This window comes from Dipodomys ordii, unplaced genomic scaffold (assembly GCF_000151885.1).
Source record: "Dipodomys ordii isolate 6190 unplaced genomic scaffold, Dord_2.0 Scaffold125, whole genome shotgun sequence".
Classification (NCBI taxonomy): domain Eukaryota; kingdom Metazoa; phylum Chordata; class Mammalia; order Rodentia; family Heteromyidae; genus Dipodomys; species Dipodomys ordii.
Window position 1 is genome coordinate 2,969,577 of NW_012267341.1, and position 22,575 is coordinate 2,992,151.

Consider the following 22,575-nt stretch of genomic DNA (forward strand, 5'->3'; position numbering starts at 1 on the left):
ACTCATCTCCCCCATAAGAGCCTTCTATTGCCTGGGAATGAGTCTGTCTCCCACCAGACTGAACCCCTGGGAGGCAGGGGCTGAGCGCCCAGTCAGAGCTAACAGCACTTAGTCAATACTGCTTGAGCTATGATTGTATTGATGGTGTGCCTTTAGGCAAGTTACTTTACCTCTCTGTGCCATAGTGTCCTTTGCACAATGCAGAGGACTCTAAGAGTGTCTATCTCCTGATAGCTGGTATGAGGCTTAAGTAAGATATACAAAGCAGTCGAACAGAGCCGCCTGGCCTATAGTAAGCACAATGTAAATATGCACTATTGTTAAATAATGTATGGATTTATTAGGCTTTCTTAGAGTCTAGGCTGCACCAGTGTAAAATGCTCCTCTAACTGTGCACATTAATACCACGAACACGCTTCTGTGTGCTGGGCCTGGCACTCAGTGCTTACATGCATTAACTCAATTCACCCTTAGGGGAACCCAGTGAGGTTGGTACTTTATTATGGACTGAGCTATCTTGCACCCTAAATTCATATGTCACTCTATCTGGAGATACAGAGGGAGATAAAATTAAATGTGGTTACAAGGATGGGTTCCGAGTTGTTGTTTATGTGTTTTCCTTGCTTTTTACTTGTGTGCTGGTACTGGGGCTTGGATTCAAGGCCTAACCCCTGTCCCTTTACTCGAGGCTAGTGTTCTACCATTGAGCCACAGCTTCACTTCTGGCTTTTTTGGGGGTTAAGAATTTCATGGACTTTGCTGTCAGGGCTAGCTTTGAACTGTGATCCTTAGATCTCAGCCGCCTGAGTAGCTAAGATTACAAGTGTGAGCCACCAGCAGCCGACAGATGGGTGCTATTTTAAGAAGGAAGGGTGTTGTTGAAAGAAGAGAAAGCATTCTCTCCCTCTCCTCTCTTTCCCTAGCACAGTGCGAGTAGGTTTTCTTCAGTACCCTGAATCTGCCCCCAAGTTCAAGGACCTGGGTTGCTTATCCTAGAGTAAGGTGATAGGCCTCAGCAAGATCTACAACCTACACCAATAAAAAAAAGGATGGAGGACTGGGGCCTGCTTGGGGCTCTGACATTCAGGGGCCTCCAGGAGCCACTTGCCATGTAAAGTCTCTTTTAGGCTACAGGGGACCAGAAGGCTGGTTGCCTGCTGCACAGTCCCAAGCTGGCTATGGAAGTGTCAGAGCTGTTCCACAAGGAAGTGGGGTCCCGGGGGGGGGTGATGAGCTTCCTGTCTCTGGTATTCAAGCAGGACTGCTGCTAGGGCTCTACTCTCTGTGGACATCTGGGGGAGAATGGAGAGCATAATAGACCAAATGCATGTGTCACGCTAAGTTCATCTGTTGAGATCTTAACCCCAGTGAAATGCATCTGGAGGTGGGAGGTCATGAGGTCATGTGGGTGGGGTCCTTATGAGTGGGATCAGTGCCCCTGTCAGGGAAAAAGCCCAGCTTCCTCTCTGTTACACTGAGAAACAGAGAGATGGCCACAATCTGTGAACCAAAAGTATGGCCTTCATGGAGACACATTTCCAGGATCCAGAATTTTTTTTTGGGGGGGGGGAGGAGGAGGGGGTCGGTCATGGGGCTTAAACTTAGGGCTTGGGGCACTGACTACGAGCTTTTTTGCTCAAGGCTAGTGTACTACCACTTCGAGTCACAGCACCACTTCTGGTTTTCTGGTGGTTAATTGGAGAGAAGAGTGTCACTTTCTTGCCCGGGCTGGCTTTGAACTGTGATCCTCAGATCTCAGCCTCCTGAGTAGCTAGGATTACAGGTGTGAGCCTGGCTGGGCTCCAGAATTTTGGGATGTCTTATTGTTTAAGCTAAGGGTTTAAAACCTAAGGGTTTTATGGTGTGTGTGTGTGTGTGCGCGCGCACACATAGTCATCCTGGGGCTTGAACTCAGGGCCTGGGCACTGTCCCCGAGTTTCTTTTTGCTCAAAGCTAACACTCTACCACTTGAGCCACAGCTCTACTTCTAGCTTTGTGGTAGTTTATTTGAGATAAGAGTCTCAGAGGCTTTCCTGCCCAGGCTGGCTTCAAACCATGACCTCAGATCTCAATCTCCTAAGTAGGTAAAATTGCAGGTGTGAGCTACCAGTGCCTGGCTGCCTATGGTTTTTTGTTGTATTTTTTTTTAAATAAGGAAAAAGCTGAATAGATTATCTCTGTAGTCCCTCCAGTCTCAAGCAGCTTCAAAGTATAGAAGGGTCAGCTGTTCAAAGATCTGGACACTTCCTGACCAGATGCACCCAAGAGTTTCTGTTCTCTCAAGTCCGGCCTCAGCCCTCATTGACTGCTGGCTGCCTACCCACTGTGTCTCCCCATGTCCAGGACATATTGCTCTCCAGTACAAAGATGGGCAGTGCCCCAGTGGAGTGGAAAAGTGGTGACAGTATTAAACGATGGATCTGAAATCGGAGAGCCCAGGGTGGAACCCTGGCTTTCCTCTGTGTGCCTTTGGCCGAATGCCTCAGCCTCTCTGAGCTGTAAAATGATACCATCTCTGAGGATGGAACCAAAGGTCAAATGACATCAGCAGGCCTGGATCTCAGCCCTCGGCCTGCTATCAGAACTTATATCTTCTATCTCCCGGCAGCTGTCTGAGGGGCCCTGTATGGGACGAGTACAGAAGATTCCTTTCCCCTTCTGAAGCAATTGTACTCGGGTCCTTTGAGCATTTCCAGCCCAGACCTGGCCTAGCAGGCTTGGGAGGACCAGCGGGTCACCTTAACCCACCTGCAGTAAACAGGCATGCACAGATAGCTGGGATGTGAGCACTCAGAAAAGGCAAACCACAGAGACAGAGACATGGGGCTGGGGGGGGGGGGGGATGAGGACTGAAGGAAAATGGGCACCAGGGTTTTGTGGGCAACTGAGATTTTCTAAACATACCCGATGTGGATGGTTGCCCAACTACAAACTATCAGATCACATCCTAAAACTACAAATTTTATGGCATGTAAATTATACCTCCATAAAGCTAGTTTGTGTGTGTGTGTGTGTAAATCCAGAAACAACACAAAATCTGCCCAGAAGGTCCAATGCATGGTAGAACATGATGCCCACATCCTGCTTGGTATCTGCCAGAAGTTACAAGGTCAGATGTTGCACAAGGTCAGAGGTCGTAAGGCCTGAGTCCACAAGGTACCACAGCACCATCCCTGATTTTCTGGTGGCTAACTGGAGTTCAGTCTCATAGACTTTCCTGCTCAGGCTGGTTTTGAACTGTGATCCTCACATCTCAGTCCCCTGAGTAACTAGGATGGAAGGCATGAGCCACCAGCACCTGGCTGGTGAAATTTTAAAGACCATGTACATCTCTGGCAATCATTTTCAAAAGTAAATTTTGTCTTCAAATGCAAAGCAGCCAGCCAAACTCTATTTGGAAAAGGGGAATCTGTACAACAAATAGCTTAGGGAGTATGTGGGGGAAGGTGGGGGTGGATGTCATTAAACACACTTTCCCTGTTATTTATCCAGTGCCTAGAATACTGCTACATGGCTTATACCCATGATTTCATTCATGGCCATTGCATAGCTGTAAGGTGGATGCTGTTGGTGCCAGAGGACTGAAGAGAATTTGAAGGAGACAAATAGCATGCCCAAGGTCGCTCTGCCTGGCAGCAGGGCCTTGCCCTCTGTCTGATGGCCAGAGGTCTGTCAATCAGGGTGCACCCCATGCCCTGCCACTGACCCAGAAAGTGACAAGCTCAAAATCCCATGTGCTTTGAGTCTATTGTACTATTCAAAAATGACTGGTCTTCTAGAGAAAACAACCCAAATCCAATTGCGTGCCAGGGACACAAAGCTAGAGAATGGCATTTCTAGCCAATGTGGCTGATAACCCCGCTCACAGAGGAAGTAAGATGGTTAAAGGTAGAAGACCTCACCCCCCTGTTACAAATGAGAGCTACAGGACAGAGAAACCGAGGTCACCAGTAACACGTTGGGACAGGAACCTAAGCCTCCCATGTCCCGCCCAGGGTATGCCTGTAGAACTGTGGCTTGTGATTGAGTATAAGAAATAAAAATGACGAGTAGCTGGGCACTGGTGGCTCATACCCATAATCCTATCTACTCGGGAGGCTGAGATCCAGAAAACCAAAAGTGGTACTGTGGCTCCAAGTGGCAGAGCACTAGCCTTGAGTGAAAAAACTCAGGGATAGCACCCAGGCCCTGAGTTCAATCCTCACAACCAACAACAAACAAACAAACAAATGAAAACAACCAAGTCCTGTAAATCCCCAGCATGTGAGAGATTGACCACATCTGGTCTCTTCCAAAGAGGGTCCCCAGCTCCTTCTTCTGGTAAAGAGGGAGGGAAGAGCACTGAAGGTTTAAAGAGAGGGAAGGAAAGAAGAAATGAAGGAAGGGGGAAAGGAGACACAGAGAGAGAGGGGGAGAGAGAGAGAAAGAGAGAGAGAGAGAAAACCACCAACTAGTGGTGGGCAAATCGGTTTGGGATTGACCAAAACCAAGCAGGGCAGATCTTGAAAGCACTTGGCCGCAGTGCCAGAGAGCAGCATCCCGAGCTGGGCTGTGGTTTTTGGCCTTTTTCTCTGAAGGGCAATCTTTCTTCAAATGAAATTCTCCACTGTGCCCTGAGTGTACGGCAGAGCTGCCTTGCAGATGTCATCAGCTGCCACGCTGGCTGTGGCTGCTATCTTGCAGCATTCTCCCCCCTCCAATTCAGGAAAGCAAGGCTGGGGTTAGGCCTATGGGAAGGGGCCTGTCATAGGCCAGGGCCTTTTGAGTGACTATTTAGGACAAGTTAACCTAAAGAAGCTAGAGAGATTTCTCTAGCAACTAAGAGGGCAAGGGTGGAAAGGCTCTACCAGTAAGTGGAGGTCAATTTCAGGCCAGCAGAAACTCGGGTGCTGAAACAGTGGGTGGCCACTAGGGAGTGCAGAGACAGCCTATGAGAAGGACTCTCTAGGTAGCCATTTTGGAAATCATGGCACAACCTGTGGATTTGGCATTCCTTTAGATACCAGATTTATGGAAAACAAGGTGATTATCAGGAGTGGGGGTAGGAGGAGTCAAGCTGGGTCCCGTGAATCACATTCTTCATTTGGGACGTCAGATCCCTTCTTTACTTCATGCCCTACTCTTGCCATCATACCCTTAAAGAACATCTGCTATTTTGTCCCCACCCCAGCATGTCTTTCTCCTGGAAATAAAGCCAGGGGTTTTCTCTCCCTCTCACCCACTCAGGCTGACTCATCCAACATATAAACCTACCACTCACTTATCTGGTCAGTTAGCACATTCTAATCCCCTCGTTTCAGTGATTGGTCAGAGGCAGTCATGTGAAACACAACCGGCCAATCAAAATTGACTCTGGGAGTTTGGCTGGAACTCTTGAGAGAAAGCATTCTCCCTTCCTCTTGCATTGGATAGAAATGAGTGGACAGAAGTGTAGAGCTGCTGGTCATGGTCCAGCAGCCTCACGAGAGTGTGTGCCAAGAACTGAAGCCGACAGGAAGGAAAACAAGGCTATCACTTGAGCCCTGGATTCAACCCTGCCCTAACTTAGTAAATAGCTCAAAATTGTCAAATTATGGGATACCAGGAAAAAGCAAAACCACATGCCCTGTTGATGTGGTCTTAGTTGGGTGCTGGCTCCAGAGTAAAGCAGCATTTGACCCTTGCTCATCTTTCCATATTCCCTGTAGCTGCCCCTTAGTTGGGACCCATCACTGGTCTTTGCTTCCCTGAGTAGCAGCTCTTCCCCTCCCTCACTGGACCCATGGGACCCTCATACCAGAGACTGGGTGAGTCTGGATCAGCCTGTGCCTTAGCCTTCCTGGCTGTCTGGTTCCCCCCTTTGACTGCTTTTTTTGGCTGACTAGTGAGACTTCTTTAACCTTGACTCAGGTCTGTTTGTGCTGTCTCTGCCTATCATGTGGTACCTTCAGTGTAGTGGAGAGACAGCTGTGAATGAGGGTCCTGGAGTCCAACCATTCCTGAGTTTGGCCAGGGCTTCAGCCCCGGGGAGAGGCCAACGGGCAGACAGCAGGGCAGACATGTGTTCTGATGTCAAGCAAGCCATGAATAGCTCCTGTGGTTCTGGCTTACTACCTGCCTCACGGAAGGACTGATGTCCACAAAACTCAGTACTTTAATTGCTGAGGGGGTGGGGCAACAGGAAATCTCATTATTTCCTATGAGAATGGTGAATTCTCTACAGACAGCTTAGCAAGTTCTCACAAAATACCCCTGATCTCATTCCTATGATCCAGCTGTCACACTCCTAGTATTTGCCCAAAGAAGCTGAAAACCTAGGTCCACACACAAAACCACGCAAGGAGGTTTGCACCATAACTGCTCAGAATACAAAGTTGTTCAGATGTCTTTTCACTAAGCAGATAAGCAAATTGCATCATCCCATAGAACACTACTTGATGATAACATGAATTGAGCTATTGAGCCCCGAAGGGCTAGAGAAAGAAGCTGCTTCAAGTTCTCATATTGTATGATTTTTTTTTTTTTAGTGCCAGTACTGGAGCTTAAAGTCAGAGCCTCCTGCTCATTGGGCTTAGCTATTCAGAGCTGATGCTCTACTGTGCTTTCAGTCTGGCTTTTTTGCCGATTAACTGAGATGGGAGTCTCTTGGATTTGTCTGCCTTGGTTGGCTTCAAACCACAGTCTTTCAATCTCAGCTTCTTAAGTTTCTAGAATGACAAGTCTGAGCCACCAGTACCTAGAGACATTCTTGAAAAGACAAAACTTCAGGGGTTTCCAGCAGGAACAGGGAGGCAGGGAAGGTTGCAAAAGAACCAGAATCTACCTCTACCTATTAAGGCAGAAGGTTCCCCATTTTTATCTTTCTCCCATGGTAACAGAATTACAATTGAGCCAGTGACCTCTTCTCCACCCTACAAAAAGGCCATAATCACACAAGTGGTTTTTTCTTTCTTGCTATTGTTTTTAATGCATTTAAAATGTAGTTAGTGATTTTTTTGTTTCTCTTGTATGTTCTTGTATGTTGTTTTGTTCTCTTGTATGTTCTTTCCCCATGGTATAACCCCTGTTTCACTGTACTTGATGTCAGTGTCCTGCATCTTGTATATACATTTTTCTAATTTGGGGAGGGAAATAAAAAATGCTGAAATAAGGATACAGGTTGACCCATGGTAACAATGAGATATACAAGACACTATGTTGAAAACGAACTTTACAACTGGGGGGGTAGTTGGGGAGCTGGGAAGGAAGGGATGGTAGGGGAAAAGCAAAGGAGGTAACAATGCTGGACAGGAAATGTACTCATTACCATGTAATTGTAACCCTTCAGTACAGTATTTTTACAATAAAAACATATAAAATTTTTCTAAAGGCCTCTAGCCTCTGCTAGGTGGAGGTGGTGACTGCTCACGTTCTGGTGAACAGGCCAGGAATGGCTGCATCCTCTCCTGACTTTCCCTCTATCACTCACCAGAATGGAGACACCATGGGCCATGGCAGATCATCCAGACCAGCAGTGGCAGAGCCATAAGACGGAAGGAGCCTAGGCCCTAATGTCTTTTAGAAATGAATTGCCTTAGGTTGAAATTTCACTCCAAGATAGCTTCGCTTCACTACTACTTAAGAAGCTGTTATTTGAGGAGACTTTGTCATACATATCACTTTCCTTGTGGAAAGCGTTTTTAAGAGATGTTCTGAGGGGCTGGGAAGGTGGCTCAGTGGTAGAGCGCTTGTCTTGCATGCCTGAGACCCTGGGTTCGATTCCTCAGCACCACATAAGCAAAAAGAAAAAAGCTGGAAGTGGCGCTGTGGCTCAAGTGGTAGAGCGCTAGCCTTGGGCTGAAGAGCTGAGGGACAGCGCTCAGGCCCAGAGTTCAGGATCCACGACCGGAACCCCCCCCCCCCCAAAAAAAGAGTTGTTCTGAGGAATCTGCAGAATATAGGTAGAGCATCCTCACTCATCCCTTTATTCATTCACTCAACAAATAATGGGACCAGCTCCCTGTGCTGGGATCTGGAGATCTGACTAAGAATGAGAAGGAAGAACCCACCCTCATGCAGCCCCCATCGGAGTTCAGGAGAAGGCCATTAATGTGAGACCACGCGGCTCAAGGACTGTCATGAACTGAGGAAGGTTACAAGTAGCAGCTCCCCGGTTCTTAGCTAGCTCTGCTTCAGCCCCGCTCTACGCCTTTTCACAGAAACTTCATTTTATCTCAACCGCAAACCCAAGAGGTGGAAGCTCTACCATCCTCTTTGTCTCATGAGGAAGCCGAGACACAGACAGGTTGAGGAATCTGTCCTACGTCACATAGCTGATAGAACTGGTCATTCCAGGTTTGACACTAAGCAAATGAAACAGGGCTGTTAGGGGTAGAGAATGATGAGACGGCCCACTTCGGTTACCCTTAGCAACCACAAAAGCAGCACAAATCCCCATGTTGAACAAACTCAACTCTCTTACCTGGGTGGCCTGTGCAAGAAGGTTGTCACAAAGGGATTTTGCTTGCGTTTCTAGAAATTACAGTTGATGAGTTCAAGCTGATCTGGTGATGGTGTCAGAAGCTCTGGCCTCTAGAGGCCTGAGGGGTTCCAGCAGATGCGCTCCTGTCAGGGAGAAGCAGCAGAGTGAGATGGCCAGGTGGGTGGATGGCATCAGGCCCAGCCCCACCTGCTACTGGTTTGCAGTAGCCCCTACCCTGGCTGGAGGCAGTGTGGGGAGGCTGAGACTGCAGGACCTGGGGTCTGCCTCAGGACTGGGGACTTGCCAGCTAGCCTGGGAACCACTCTAAGAGATATGATGAGTGTTGGCATCCACATCTGAATGAAAACACACAAGTGTTACAATCACTTCATCCACAGACAGGCCTTTGTCGGGGGAAGGCTGAGCAAATGTGTCACGATTCTCTTTGATGTCTGAGGGCGAGGGAAGAAATGCATATTCCCGTGACACTCAACTCCACAGCCCAGGGCTTCCTGACTCGTGACTTGCCCAAAGTCACACAACAGCTTGGTGGGAGAGTGAGGCCGAGACTCTGAGTCTCTCCTGACATGTGATCATGTGCTCTCTCCAGGCGGGCAGCCTTCTTTGTGGTTGTTAGACTTGCAGTCCCTGGAGCGGTCCCTAGACTGTGGCTGGAGCCTGTGGTGGAAGTATTACAATTCAGCGCACACGGCCACTACCCACTCGTTGGCCGCAGTGCAGAATTGCTTCCTGGCTGTGTTCAAGCCTGGCCCAGATGCAGGGGCAGTGCCCATAGCAGGCAAGGGTGTGGGCTCTGGGGGCTGATGGAGCGCAGTCAAATGGAGAGAAAAATCTCTTTCCAGAAGTGGTAATTAGTATTTCTCCCCCAAAGACTGCTGGGAGTTAAAACGACTTTCATAAATCTGCAAAGTGCACAAGAGAGCATCTCACACAGAGAAGTTACTGAATAAATGTTAGGCAGGTGACAGGGGGCAGTAAGTACACAGAGACGGGGTGCTGAAGCATGGGGGGGTGCGGCCTTGTGTCCTGGCAAGTCTTTGGATTAACTGTGTCTAAGCTCTTCCCATCATTCCCTTCCCCTATCTCTGCTCTCCCTCGCACAGGCCACCAGGGGCTCCCTCCTGGCTATAAACCCTCACCCAGCCACCAGCCACTGCCCACCTTTCATAGCCAGCAAGATATAAACATCATTAGAGCTACTGTTGTGCCAGGGGGCGCAGAAGGCTACCTGCTTGGCCACAAGAATTGGTCTTGTAGCTGGCATAGGTCCAAGGCTGCTGCTGGCCAGTGGGGAAGGAAGGAGGGCAGGGAGGCCCCAAAGCACTGGTATGTGGGGGGGGGGGAAGATCCAGCTGAGGGCTAAGATCTACATTCCAGCCTGAGTTAGTGTAGCCACTGGCTGTGTGCTCAGATCAGGCAAAGCCAGGGGTGGACGGGGAGGGAGGGTGGCAGGGCCGAGGGGCAACAGGACTAGTAGCTTGCAAGGGAGGAGTGAGGAAAGTGATTTTATGTTTCAGTCACTGACCAAGCAGGACCATGGCAAGCCAAAGAGGGTGCTATGGGCTGAGGGGTCAGGGTAAGCAGAGGTCCACTGGTACTAAATGTGGGATGGGCACCCCAGGCCAAGGTGGCCAGTGGGGGCAGAATGGTCCAGAAGACTGAAGGAGGCAAGGGTTGGTGCTAAGGTGCCAGGCTTGAAGATCACACCTATATCCCCAGGCAGTGGGCACCAGGTCACAGAGCAGACGTGTGCTTCCTGGAGCTGGAAGCATCACAGAGCAAACAGCTCTGAAGTTTGAAGGAGGATGAGTAGGGTCTCGTGGGGGAAAAAGGGGAGAGGGAAGGTGGGGCTGGTTGGAGGGATACTCAGTTGACGGCCAAGGGAGGCAATAGATGTGGGAGGGAGGATGATGACTGATTTGAGTCATGTTAGGTTTGCCTCTAGCTGTGCTACCACCATGTGATCTTGGGCGCATCATCTGACTTCTCTGGGCCTGGGTTTCCTCTCCTATGGAAAAATTAAAGCCACCTCATGGGGAGATGAAAGTCAGCCAGGCCATACATACAAAGCACTCTGAATAAGGTGTCAGATGTCTGTTTTTTTTTTTTTCTTCAAGTACTGGTCCTAGGGTTTGAACTCAGAGCCAGAGCACTACCCCTGAGCATTATGTGTTCAAGGCTAGTGCTCTACCACTTGAGTCACAGCTCTAGTTCCAGCACACGTGTGTGTGTGTGTGTGTGTGTGTGTGTGTGTGTGTGTGTGTGTGTGTGTGTGAGAGTCAGCATCTAGGAAAGGAGACCCTTCAGGGAGGGGTGTGTGTGTGTGTGTTTAACTGGAGAGGAGTGTGTGTGTGTGTGTGTGTGTGTGTGAGGAGCATGTGTGTGTGTGTGTATGTGTGTGTGTGTGAGGAGTGTGTGTGTGTGTGTGTGTGTGTGTTTAACTGGAGAGGAGCCAGTCAGCTGCTGTCCTGAAGAGGGTATTAGCAGCAAAAGCAGTGCCAAGAAGAAGAAAAAGCTCAAAAAAGCATCCGAGGATTAGAATGGACATTACCTGGGTGGAAGGGCATGCCCCAAGGTCCTTTCTCATCCTATGTCCTGAGCCCCAATAAAGAGAAATAAACAACAACAACAAAAAATCTCATGGGCTTTCCTGCCCAGGTTGACTTGAAACCATGATCCTCAGATCTCAGCCTCCTGAGGTGCTAGGATTACAGGCCTGAGATGCCTGGTCTCTAAAACATGCTATTAGCCAGGTGCTGCCTGTCATCCTAGCTACTCAGGAGGCTGAGATCTGAGGATCACGGTTCAAAGCCAGCCCGGGCAAGAAAGTCTGTGAGACTCTGATCACCAATAAACCACCAGAAACCCGGAAGGGGCATTGTGACTCTAGTGGTAGAGCGCTCGCCTTGAGCTGAAGAGCTGAGGGACAGTGCCCAGACCCAGAGTTCAAGCCCCATGACCAAAAAAAGAAGAAAGAAAAAAGAAAAAAACCATGCTATTACTTTTGTTAATTAGTGGTTCTCTCCCATACTGCCAACATCATGGAGCCCAAGGTCAAACATCTGGCTTGGGCTGGCCTGGCTGGGCCTCATCTCACAGGAGAAGAAGTTATGAGCAAATAAACCTAGGATGACTCAGAGAAGACTCTTGATTTTAAAATATTGTTAAAGGAAAAGCCTGTTTTATGAGTTTTGCACACAGTGCTTATTAAACCCAAGCTATAAATGTGAACTAATAAGTAAAATGAGTTAAGTTAATGAAAAAAAAAATCAACCTTCACCATGGATCCGTATTACCTAATGACAGTCCCATAAACATCAACATAAAAATTTAAAATACAAGAATGAATTGCAATGCCCAGCAGCCCAAAGAGCCGGCAATTTCTCTGTCTAAAGAATTAACAGCTATCGATCTTCGCAGCTTCTCATTGTTCACCAGTGGATCTTTGGGAAATTGTCAGGGAAGGAGTTATTTCCAATTGTTTACTCACTGAGGATCCTGCATATTGAATTTAAATTGTCTCCGATTCCTAATTAGTACAAACCAAATTAGAATCCAAGCACAGAACAACCACAGCACTCCTTGGAGGCCTCTGAGCGCTGTTTCCCTTATTTTACACACTTAGAGGCAGAGAAACAGAGAAGGAGAGGACTGAGCCTAAGATGGTACAGCAAAAGCAGGACTCAAGACTGGAACCAGGGCTCCAGCAGCTGGGCCCTGCAGCTATAACCAGGTCGCAAAATCTAATCCTATTGGATATGAGTCTCAGCCCAAGTGGATCCCCCAATAAACATGCTCCCTGATGCAGGGGAAGGAAATCTGCTCAAGAAAGGACCCTGGGAGGAAGTGGTGCTGTGGCTTAAAGTGGTAGAGTGCTAGCCTTGAGCACAAATGTCATGAGTTTGAGCACCATGACTGACTAAAAAAGAAAAACACACACACACACACACAAAGGACCCTTGGAGCCAGATACAGCATAAGGGGGTACAAGAAACAGGAGGGAGCAGGTGGCCTTAGACAGGACCATTACATGGCATATAGGGAACAGTGGAATCACTGGGCCAACCTAGATGGGTCAGGTGGCTAGAGGAGAGAGGAAGGAAGCTTTATGTTTTATAAGGCAGGGGACCCAGGGACCTCAGGCTCAGTGTCAAGCCACTGTAGGTAACTCAGACTCAGGCTCAGGCCTAGGCCCAGGCCCAGGCCAAGCCTTCCCTGAGTCCCAAGTGAAGCTAGAGGCAAAAGCCTCATTATATAGGTGGTCTCAATTCAGCTAGGCTGCAGGCACACAAGCACATGCACGCATGTGCACACATACACAAATGAGCACCGAGACCAAGGAGAGCCCCATGGGGCCGTGTGTGTGTGTGTGTGTGTGTGTGTGTGTGTGTGTGTATGTGTGTGTGTGTGTGTGTTAAACTTTGGGTAGCACATGATTATGAAGCAGATGTTTAATTACGATCTGAGTATAATTAATCAACACGATTAATACACAACCCACACCACGTAATTACTTGGCAATTACACCGAAACAAAATATTTTATTGCCGAGGGTTTGCTAATTACTGGGCCTTGCCGAAGGACAGGTATCATCGGCAATGATTTTTCCTTCTTCCCCACCTTCCTTTTCTCCCTCTCCTTCCCTCTCAGGGCGGTTGTTCTCACTGTGCAGAAGAGGGGGACCCTGGCAGGCTGGGGCCTCCCCCTCCCCAGGATGATGCTGCTTCTGCACCAGGGTCAATGTGAAAGCGAACTCTAAATCTCTTCTCCTTATTCTTCAGCTTAGACATGAAATTCTTTTTTGAGAAATAAAGGCAGCTGCCCATGGCTTTAGATGAAGAGTAGGGTCGGTCTGTGAGCAGCTGCCTGGAGTCTGACTCTGGTTTTTTTCTAATTATCAACTGAATGCTTATATCAAAGCAACAGTAGCTCAGTTTCCCCCAAGTGCCTCAGTTTCCTCATGTGTCACGTGACAGCAGTTATCTCAGGGGCTTCTTGTATTTAATGATACACAATGTAGAAAGCAATTACCACATGAGCAGAGCAGTCAGCATAATCTTGACACCTGTGTGACGACTATCATGATTATCACGGCTTCTTTAGAAATCCTTTTACTTTTACCTTCTCCCAAACTTATAGAGTGAGAGCCTACTCTCTCTACCTCCTGCAACAAGGGCTCAGCCTCACCTACCTGGAAACATTGTCTCCCATTACTCCTCCTCTACCTGCCACCTCCACAGACCCCACCCACCCAAGCCTTCACCTTCCCTCTCCTGGCCCACAGCTATGGGTCTCCCCACTGTGATGCCTGGACCACCTCATTCCTTCTCAACAGGCACTGTTCATGCATCAAAGTACGCCTCCCACCCACCCCTGGGGTTTAGGCTGATACTTAAGTCCTGTCATGGTAACAGTATAGTTTGGACCCTTGAGTTCTGGACAAAACAGAGAATGAACACCCTCCAAGGGAGAATGGCCCAAAGCATCTTACAATCCTGCACTCCTCCTAAAGCCAGCTACATTTCAGAGCCATGAATCTTTCAGGGCCTAGTAGCTGCACACTGAACTAGGCAAAGAGGCTATGAAGGGGTAAGGATCAGAGATACAATGATACTTCAGATCATGATTCTCCTACCTCTGCCTTCCATAGCTGGGATTACAAGTGTGTACCACCACCATGACTGGTCTCTGAATCAACTCTCAGTTACTAAAATGTCCATCAACATTGAATCTTTCATTTAATCACTCAACAAATATAAGAAGTTGGGTCTTAGCTGGGTGTTGGTGGCTCACGCCTGTAATCCTAGCTACTCAGGAGGCTGAGATTTAAGGATCATGGTTTTAAGCCAGTTTGGACAAGCAAGTCCATGAACCTCTTATCTCCAATAAACTACTCAGAAAAAGCTGGAAGTGGCTCTGTGGTTCAAGTGGTAGAATGCTAGCACTGAGGAAAAAAAAAAAGCTCAGAGACAGTACCCAGCCCTGAGCCCAGGACTGGCAGAAGAAGAAGAAAGAAAAAAGAAAGAAGAAAAAAGAGAGGAAGAGGAGGAGGAGGAGGAGAAAGTTGGCACAACAGAGAGTCTTGTCTCTACCTCTGGCTTAACTGTGTGACTTTGGACAATAGCCCTAACTTCTCTGAGCCTCTGTTCTCAGTTGTAAAATGGAGATAATCACACCACCGATAGCATTGTGTTACAACATGTAACACAGTGCCTAGCACACAGGAAAGGCCAATTTTGCTCCTTTGTTATTATGAGGTATTTTTTAAAATTTTGTTTTGTCGTCATGGCGATTGAACTCAGAGCCTGAGCATTGTTCCTGGGCTCTTTCACTCAAGGCTAGTGCTCTACCACTTTGAGCCACAATGCCACTTCTGGTTTTCTGGTGGCTAAAGTCTCACGGACTTTCCTACCCAGGTTGGCTTTGAGCCAAGATCCTCAGATCTTAGCCTCCTGAGTAACTAGGATTCCAGGCATGATCCACCAGCACCCAGCTATTGATTATTGATAAAAGTAATAAACTTGGGAGCTGAGAAAGTCATGTTCACATGCTATCTTCATTCAGTCACCCAGAAAACACTCTTGGAGGCCCTACTGTGTGTTAGGCACTGGGAGCCATGAAGGAGTCTGGCACCATCTGTGGTGAAGCCAGGTGGAAGCCACCGCTCACCCGTAGCTGCGGAGGGCAGATGAGCAGTTGCCAGGGCGTAGGAGAGGGGGTACCTGACAGCTTCCTGTGTTGTATGTGCTTCCTTTTGGGGTGACAGAAATGTTTGGAACTAGACAGAGATGGTGATTATTCAACATTGTAAATGTACAAATGCTACTGACTTGTATGCATTAATAGTCAATTTTATGGTGTGTGTGTGTATGCGTTAATAGTCAATTTTATGGTGTGTGTGTGTGTGTGTGTGTGTGTGCGCGCGTGCGCACGCGCGCGTTCTTTCAGCTCATTTTTTTCTAAGGTGCGGAGCCCACAGCCCAAATTCACACTGGGGTCTGACCCACAAAAGGGCCTGTGCCCTTGGCCACCATCCTCCATCCTTCGCTGCCCTGTGCTGTCTACCACCAGGCCTTTGCCACTGCTGTGGTCTCCTACAGGAAAGCTCTCTCCTCACTTCTGCGGTTAAACTCCTACCTGTGAGGGCCCTCTGTTAAAAGCCACCTTTGTCTCAGAAGCCTTCTCCAGTGTCCGGAGAGTTTTCTCTGCCATGGAGCTCCACAGGTCCATGGTCTCTGTCCATGGCAGGAAGGTCTCCCAGCTCCTGTTAGAATATGGCTGCAAGGGGCTTCAATGTACCTGAGCTGCAAATTACATTAATGTTACAGATTCATCATTGGCTGTTTGGCACGTAAGTGCTCATTTATGTCAGGTAATGAGTTTGAGTCCACACCACTTTCCCATTGTGCAAGAGGCTGGCATGGTGGTGTATATCTATAATTTCAGCACTGAGGAGGTAGGGACAGGAAGACTGAGAGTTTGAGGCCAGCCTGGGCTATTTGGCAAACGCATGCGATTTTTTTTGGAAGTGTTTTTAGAAAGCACCATTAAGTACTGTCAGTACTACGTGTCCAGGCTACCTTGGGCCAGTTCAGCTTCAATTGGAGTGTGGTGATTTGTTCCCCAAAGTTTTTTTCCATTTGTGTCAGGGGACATCAGAGGCTCTAGCCTCTCAGGAGCCAGGCCCCTGCCCAGTGCTTCCTACCTCCCCCTCTCCCCACTCCATGAAGCCATAGTCCTGCTGGGTGCATGCTCCTGAAACACCTGAAAAGTAGGCGGAGGGGTGAGGACACAGGCATGAGCAGGAAGTCCTGTCAGCAGCATCCTAGCACACAGCAGTCCTACGGTACTGACACATACTCCATTCTGCCCCTCTGAGCCTCGGTGTCCCTGTGTGTAAGATGGGAGGACCAGCAGACCTTCACACCACACAGCTGCTGAGTAGACAAAAGAAGACAGCCCAGGCACAGAGCCAGCTCCAGGTCAAAGATTTCCCTCACTTTACAGATAAAAGATCTGGAGTCCAGGGACACAAGCAACAGCCCAGCCAGTTACAAAATCCCCAACCTGATGCTTTTGTCCTCGTGACTCAGATGAGACACACCCATGGCCCTTTGGGAAACCAGCCCCAAGTCTGGCACTGATGCCAGCTCTATTGCTGGATGGAAACAACAAAGGAAATGCTCCCACTCCCTCCTCTGTCACCATGCTCTCAAGGAATAAATTGGAGGGCACAAAGAATACAGATCCAGGCTGGGTACTGGTGGCTCATGCCTGTAATCCTAGACACTCAGGAGGCTGAGATCTGAGGATCGCGGTTCAAAGCCAGCCCTGGGCAGGAAAGTCTATGAGATTCTTATCTCCAATTAACTACCAGAAAACTGGAAGCGGTACTGTGGCTCAGAGTGGTGGAGTGCAATCCTTGAGCAAAAGAGCTCAGGGACAGCGCCCAGTCCCTGAGTTCAAGCACCATGACCGACACATATACACACACAAATCCAATTTCAATTTATGTAGTTCCCTTGGCCTGTAAGTAACATAAGCCTCTTCCCAACACCCAAGGAAGTCCTATTCATCCTTCATGACTCAATTAGTATGTTGCCTCCCATGTGAGTCTCTCCTGGTAGCCATTATTGTGTTGTGTTCTCACTTCATGTTCTTCATCTCTGCAGCTTCCATGAGGCCGGGTCTGAGTGAGTACTCAGACACTGGCATCCATACAGCATTAAATCAATGCAAGCTCAATGAGTCAATGAAAGCTCAATGGTATCACTAAGTAGAATGACACATTCATCCACCAGGGTCCCTGCCCTGGGTTGGAACTCAGGAAAAGTGGAATGGGTCATGGTCTCTCTACTATGAACTACTGCCACGCCTGACTCACTGGCTTTAAACTAATAAATGTGTGCTCAGACAACTCACATGAAGTGTTCTATAAACTAAATGAGTTGTATTCATTAAAGTATTGGCATAACCCCAAACACTGGACAAGGTCAACCTTTTCCATGCATCTTGAGAGGCTCTTTTGGATGGGCAACAGACCATGAACTAGGCAAGGATGTTAACATATTCTTTGCACTCTAGAAAACTTGGGAGTTCCAGAAAACATGGAGTGGTACAAGCTTTCCTGATCTTCCATCTCTACCAAGGGTAAGGAAGATCTCCTTCTCCAAGAGAGACAGAGAGAGAAACAGAGAAAGAGACAAAGAAAAGGAAAGAGAAAGATAGGCAGACAGACAGACCAGCGACCAGGAAAATCTAGCCCAGCCCCTTGCTAACTCTGAGATATTGGGCAGGCCCCTGCATCATTGCTACCAGAGGAATGCACATTAAAACCGAATGAGACAGCACTAGAGATCCAACCGTCAACTGAAACTCACCACACGAATGATGCCATGTGTGAGTGAGGAACTGAAGTGAGTAGACCTCTTTGACTGCTGCCATGCCTACACTACTGAATAGCATCTACAGAAGCCAAGTTCATGACAGCATTTCCACTCCAACTTTCATACTCAAGAGGAAGTCCCGCATATAAACCACAAAAAGGATGCAGTCAGAATGTTGACTGCTGAGTTCATCATGAACACCCAAAACAGGAAGCAATCCTATGTCCATCATTGGCAGAATGGAGACATAAACTGCCATCTATTTATACAATGGGATGTCAAGTGGCAATCAAAAGAGGATAAACCTCTGTGATAGGTGTAAAGATGGAGGGCTGATAAAAAAAACAAACAATGAGGTTGGCTAAAGAGGCCAGAGTCAGACAGTATATATCATACAAGGGCATTTCTAGGAAGAACTGGGTTTATACAAGAACTGGGTTCAATGGACTCTGTCCAAAGGAGACACTGTGATGTATGGCAAATGCCTCATGCACCATATGGTAGAAATACATTGTGCATTCCTGAAGTGCTAGAGGTAAATCTACCTTTGCCTGGGGTCAAGCTCTGCCAGGCAGTTACTAAGACAAGATGATGTGAAATCTAAACTTGGCCCATGCAGATTCTTTGGCAGGAAGAGACCATCAAGAGTGGTTGTGGAAAAGAGCAACCATGGGGAAGGGCGAGCCCCGGGTGTGACCTAGGAAAATCAAGGCAGTGCCCAGACTTTCAAGAAAATGTACATTGGGTTGGAGTCAAAGGATCTGAGTTTGATTGTGTCCCAATGTGCTGTATGGTTTTCCATCTGGGGGCTTCAGTTTCCCAACCACACACATAAAAAGTGTTATGTCTTATTTTTGGATTCTTTCTACTTATTTGTACTTATGTCTTATTTGGGGATTCTTTCTCACTAGTCAGAAATTATTTCTTTTTGTTGTCATTTTGTTTTTGTGCTGGTACTGGGACCCGAAATCTAGGCTAGTATTATACCGCTCAAGCCAAGGCTCTCCTTTTGACTTTTTGTTGGTTAACTGGAGATAGGAGTCTCATGGACTTTCCTGTCTGGGCTAGCTTTGAAGGTGATCCTCGATCTTAGCCCTCTGAGTAGCTAAGATTATAGGCATGAGCCCTGCCCAGTTAGTTCTTAACATTTAAATCACATCAGGCCTCTTCTTGTTGAAAGCCTTATCTACAACCTCATATTAGACTCTGATGAAGTTCAAGCCTGTTACTAGGTCCTACTAATCTGGTGGACCCAATGCCCCATCTCTTCCTTGACCCTCGACTCTGTTACTCCTCTCTCCATTCTTAAACACCTCATCTTCACCCCTGCTGCAGGGCCTTTGTACACTTGGCCATCTCAGTTGGAAACCATCTCTTCCCAGTTCTACCTGGCCAGGGTCTCTGCTTTAGGTCACCAGCCTGAAGGTCACTTCTGCAGTGGCTTCTATGGCTACTCGACATAAGCCAATTCCTCTCCTTTCTGGCTTCTCTCCCACCTTCCCACCACTCACTACAGTAAACTGTCATTTTATGGATAAATGGCTTCATTGTTTTCTGTCTGTCCTCTGCACTGGTGTGCAAACTATATGCAGGCAGCCATGGTGTCGAACATCGTTAAACTCTCTGATGCACACACATGTGTGCGCACGCATCACACACACACACACACACACCAGTAAATGACCAGCAACTGTGCATCTTTCAGTCCTCCCAGGCTCTGCTCCAGAGACCTACTCCCCAAGGAGATGGATATAAAGAGTTTCCCACAGGGAAAAGAGAAGCTTCAGCCCTGAGATACTATCAGATACTGTGAGGATGCAGATTCCCCGCATTCTTCTATCATTTCATTCTTACTTCAACCCTGGGTCAAGAGGGAAACTGAGGCTCAGAGAAGAAAGACAAGCACTCACAACAACCCAGAGCCTTGCTCTTCGAGGTTGGCGGCTCCATGCCGCGTGCTGGCTGAGGGGCCTGGGCGCGTTCAGCTTGCCAGCCTCTCTAGGCTGAACTGTTCTGTCTGCAAAGTGGGGTGAAGATCTCTGCCACACTGCAGGCTGTGGCATGATCAGCCAGGTAATTAACATGGCATGTCAAGCAGCAGGCAGCTAGACTGGTGTTGAAATAGAAATCCGGTCTGAAGCTTGCTTTGCTCCCCTGTCTGTGTCCTGCTCCTCCTGGATGAAGCCCAGGAGTAAAGGAGTGAGCCAGATGCAGCCTGCCTTGAGCTGGAACCCCCTCCACTCCAGTTCAGAGTAGGGCACCTTGGGGCACACACACAACTCCACTCCTTTGAGCTTCACTTTTCTAGTTTGCAAAATGAAAATAATTCTTACCCCAGGGCTGTAAGGTGTATTCAAAGGGATCTTGTACCAAAAGGGCTTTCTTTTTTTCTCTTTAAAGTACTTTAAATGCTGTCTTTTGATGTCTTACCACATCTCGTAATTATATCAGCTCTCGCTGGAGACAAGGAGGCCAGGTGCAGAGAGTGAGGATGCCCAAGGCTGTCTTCGCTATGGGACAGCAGGCTGGCACAGCTCCATCGGGCTCTCAGTGTGCCAGGGGCTGTGGGAGTGTGCCTCCCCGTGTCATCCTCCAAAACAGTCAGCAAGCCTTTGGCTACCACCAGCCCCCTTGTACAGATGGACAAGTAGAGCCATAGACAACTCATTTTCAAGGTTCCATCACTGAGGCAGTGGGACCTCTGGAGGCCTCAGAAGGCTTTGGCAGAGGTGGCATAGTTGTTTCACGTAGAACAAAATCTACTTTGACCTGGAACCATGCAAGGTCTGGGATGGAGTCATGCCCTTCAGGGAGGCCCCTGGCTTTGGATGTCAGTGCCAGTTCTGCCAAGGGCCACCAGCCCCAAGGGGGGCATCTAGGAGCATGCACTAAGAATGGCCAATATGCTTGCGAAGACAGGACCCAGCACTCCCCCTGAGATGGCCAGCCCTGCCCTCTAGCCACACGCAGCTGGCCAAAGCTCCTGGTCCCTAAATACACCCCAGGCTTCTCCCTCCCACCCTTTAGTCCCCTTCCTAACTGCATGCACAAAAGGCTCTGTCGTGGCTCCAGGACAAGAAGAGAAGGTGGATGGTGGAAAGGGGTTTTGCAGAGATGACCCCTGCAGGAGAGAGCTTGGGGACGATGGGGAGCAGGCAACTTCTGAAGGCAGGCTAGATGAGGGGGAGTTGGGCCCAAAAGGAGCTGTCTAAGGGGAAGCAGAGAAAGACACAAGATGCCCACGAGGTTTCTTGAGAGGGACAGAAATGAATGTAGAGGCCCAAGAAAAAGGCAAAAGAGGCAGGCTGATACAGGTGCGCGCGCACTCGTGCGCACGTGTGTCCTGTGTGTGTGTGTGTGTGTTCCTTACATCCTCAGCAGAGGACAGTATGAGATCTCTTGCATCCACCAATCCATACACAGCAAACTGAGCAAAAACATACCTGCTTGCCCAGGTGTTCATGAACTGAGTGGAGACGGCAGGGCAAGGGGCAGGTGGAGGATCAGGAGCTCAGCTGGGAGTAGCTGTTATGGTCTGAAGCTGAGCCCCTTCTTTTCAAGGCAACCTCTGATTTCACTCTTGGGGCCTTTCAACTGAGTGAATAAGGGCTTCCTAACAATGACCATTGACTGGATGTGAGCCATAGCAACAAATCCTTCCCAGACACTCCAAGATCAGCCTTTGACTGAATAGCTGGGTATGTTACTCTAGCGGGCAATAAATTTAAACCATCACACACCTCCACTGGTTTCCTATGGCTACTGACCTGAATTTCCACAAAGCTATTGGCTAAAATACAACTTGTGTCAGCTGCATTTTGCACCTCTGGAGGTTATCAGTGTGTGTGGGGGGGGGGGGAGCATTTCCTTGTTTTGCTTTGTGTTTTCTCTAGTGTCTAGATGTTGCCTGTGTTCCTTGGCTTGTGGCCCCTTCTTGTTTCAAAGCCGGTAAGGGCCAGTGCAGACTGCCCCAGGCAGCATCCCGGGGATGCTCCTTACTCTAACCTCCCTTAGCTTCTTGTGAGCATCATGTGTGGTTGTTTCAGGATTCTTTCCATACCTCAAAGTCATTAACTTCATCACTGCCCCAAAGTTCCTGCAGCCATGAAAATAATACAGATGCTCCTTGGCTTACGCCAAGACTTCTATCCCTACACACCCACTGTAAATTCAAAATAGACGACGCTGGAGATGCATTTAATTTACAGAACCTCCTGGGTATTTTGGCTTAGCCACTGTCAACTGTTACCTTGGACATCTCGGGGCCCACGGGGCACCAGGCTCACTGTCTCTGCCCTGCATCTCCAGGAAGTACAGGAAAAGATCCAAACTCAAACTCTAAGATCTAAGCCTTTCTGAGAAAAGGCTCAGCGGCTCCAGCCTGCCATAGGCAAACTGTGCATCAGCAGATCAATGTCCAGCCTGAGGCCCTTGTCTTCATGACCCATCTGAAGATCCTAGCTCTGGACTGCACGTACTGTGCGCTGAGGAATGCCAGGCCAGTGCTCTGCAGTGCTGTGAGGGTCTTCTCTGAGCACCTCCACTTCTGCATGCTTCTATTTCAGAAGGCAGAGGCAGCCATTCCCAAGAGGGGCGTACCTGCGGGCTTCTGAGTTCTCCAGCTCCTGCATGCCAGAGTGCCTAGAATCTTCCAGCCTTCCCCCACCCCTTAGGGGGCCCTGGGCCAATGTCTGAGACGTGGGAGGATGAAAGCCCAGTTCTTATCTC

The 22,575-nt window shown here is 48.5% G+C and overlaps 1 protein-coding gene across 2 annotated transcripts in view; it reads right to left on the reverse strand.

Moving 5' to 3' along the window:
- Tspan18 (tetraspanin 18) overlaps positions 1-22,575 on the reverse strand; it is a 131,455-nt gene that overhangs the window by 31,586 nt on the left and 77,294 nt on the right. Inside the window, exon 1 of one of the 2 annotated variants that reach the window (XM_013029977.1) lies at positions 8,441-8,517. The exons of the other annotated variant lie outside the window; for it this stretch is intronic. The gene's annotated coding sequence lies outside the window, so the exon portion shown is untranslated. Of the gene's footprint in view, positions 1-8,440; positions 8,518-22,575 lie in introns of those variants that run through there. 2 annotated transcript variants of the gene reach the window in all.